At 46.3% G+C, this 2500-nt stretch overlaps 1 non-coding gene across 1 annotated transcript; it reads right to left on the bottom strand.

Annotated features, from left to right (window-relative positions):
• Positions 1–5: 5 nt before the first annotated feature.
• On the bottom strand, positions 6–163 carry LOC121602760. Its single transcript, XR_006006486.1, has one exon. It is a non-coding gene; the product is annotated as a 5.8S ribosomal RNA (ribosomal RNA).
• Positions 164–2500: the final 2337 nt, after the last annotated feature.

Raw genomic sequence — 2500 nt, 5'->3', positions numbered from 1 at the left:
TTAGTAGGCACTCAAGAATGTGTGCATCGGTCGGGATTAAACGTCCGATGCGCCATATGCGTTCAACTTATCAATGTTCATGTGTCCTGCAGTTCACATTATGACGCGCATTTAGCTGCGGTCTTCATCGATCCATGAGCCGAGTGATCCCCTGCCTAGGGTTTAAAGAGTGCCTTTCGGCGCCGAGTGGCGTAACCGCGTTCAAAGTTTGGTATGCAACACACTCGACCTGCAACAATGGGTTACTCAAACTTGTACAAGTACAAGTGTTGTCTCTTACGAGACGTCTTGATATGCTCTCTACAAAAGCGTGCGCTAGTGTAGGTACAAATTAATGTACGTCCCAGATAGTGACGATCTCTGGGAGGAAGAACCTTAAGGAACTTCCCGCACACATCAAGACTAGGGTTTGGGCGTGTCCATGCCGGCGCCGAGTACAAGTTACCGCGTTCAAAGTTTGGTAAGCAGCGCACTCGACCTCCAACACAACACGTCCCGTGTCTTGATATGCTCTCTACAAAAGCGTGCGCCAATGTAGGTACAAATTAATGTACGTCCCAGATAGTGACGATCTCTGGGAGGAAGAACCTTAAGGAACTCCCCGCACATATCAAGACTTATAGGTGAGAACGGCCAATCACCTATTTCTCTTAGTAAAACTCACAACTCATTCCTTGGGTTTGGAAGTGTCCATGTCGGTGCCGAGTACAAGTTACCGCGTTCAAAGTTTGGTAAGCAGCGCACTCGACCTCCAACATAACACTTCACGTCTTGATATGCTCTCTACAAAAGCGTGTGCCTATGTAGGTACAAATTAATGTACGTCCCAGATAGTGACGATCTCTGGGAGGAAGAACCTTAAGGAACTCCCCGCACATATCAAGAATTATAGGTAACGCTGCCAATTACCTGTTGCTCTTAGTAAAACTCACAACTCATTCCTTGGGTTTGGAAGTGTCCATGTCGGTGCCGAGTACAAGTTACCGCGTTCAAAGTTTGGTAAGCAGCGCACTCGACCTCCAACATAACCACTTCACGTCTTGATATGCTCTCTACAAAAGCGTGTGCCTATGTAGGTACAAATGAATGTACGTCCCAGATAGTGACGATCTCTGGGAGGAAGAACCTTAAGGAACTCCCCGCACATATCAAGAATTATAGGTAACGCTGCCAATTACCTGTTGCTCTTAGTAAAACTCACAACTCATTCCTTGGGTTTGGAAGTGTCCATGTCGGTGCCGAGTACAAGTTACCGCGTTCAAAGTTTGGTAAGCAGCGCACTCGACCTCCAACATAACACTTCACGTCTTGATATGCTCTCTACAAAAGCGTGTGCCTATGTAGGTACAAATGAATGTACGTCCCAGATAGTGACGATCTCTGGGAGGAAGAACCTTAAGGAACTCCCCGCACATATCAAGAATTATAGGTAACGCTGCCAATTACCTGTGCTCTTAGTAAAACTCACAACTCATTCCTTGGGTTTGGAAGTGTCCATGTCGGTGCCGAGTACAAGTTACCGCGTTCAAAGTTTGGTAAGCAGCGCACTCGACCTCCAACATAACACTTCACGTCTTGATATGCTCTCTACAAAAGCGTGTGCCTATGTAGGTACAAATGAATGTACGTCCCAGATAGTGACGATCTCTGGGAGGAAGAACCTAAGGAACTCCCGCACATATCAAGAATTATAGGTGAGAACGGCCAATCACCTATTTCTCTTAGTAAAACTCACAACTCATTCCTTGGGTTTGGAAGTGTCCATGTCGGTGCCGAGTACAAGTTACCGCGTTCAAAGTTTGGTAAGCAGCGCACTCAACCTCCAACATAAACCCTTCACGTCTTGATATGCTCTCTACAAAAGCGTGTGCCTATGTAGGTACAAATGAATGTACGTCCCAGATAGTGACGATCTCTGGGAGGAAGAACCTTAAGGAACTCCCCGCACATATCAAGAATTATAGGTAACGCTGCCAATTACCTGTTGCTCTTAGTAAAACTCACAACTCATTCCTTGGGTTGGAAGTGTCCATGTCGGTGCCGAGTACAAGTTACCGCGTTCAAAGTTTGGTAAGCAGCGCACTCGACCTCCAACATAACACTTCACGTCTTGATATGCTCTCTACAAAAGCGTGTGCCTATGTAGGTACAAATGAATGTACGTCCCAGATAGTGACGATCTCTGGGAGGAAGAACCTTAAGGAACTCCCCGCACATATCAGGATTATAGGTAACGCTGCCAATTACCTGTTGCTCTTAGTAAAACTCACAACTCATTCCTTGGGTTTGGAAGTGTCCATGTCGGTGCCGAGTACAAGTTACCGCGTTCAAAGTTTGGTAAGCAGCGCACTCGACCTCCAACATAACACTTCACGTCTTGATATGCTCTACAAAAGCGTGTGCTATGTAGGTACAATTATGTACGTCCAGATAGTGACGATCTCTGGGAGGAAGAACCTTAAGGAACTCCCCGCACATATCAAGAATATAGGTAACGTGC

This window comes from Anopheles merus, unplaced genomic scaffold (genome assembly GCF_017562075.2).
Source record: "Anopheles merus strain MAF unplaced genomic scaffold, AmerM5.1 LNR4000607, whole genome shotgun sequence".
Taxonomy (NCBI): Eukaryota; Metazoa; Arthropoda; class Insecta; order Diptera; family Culicidae; genus Anopheles; species Anopheles merus.
Note: the sequence above shows the minus strand (reverse complement) of the source record. Positions and strands in the feature narration are given on the sequence as shown.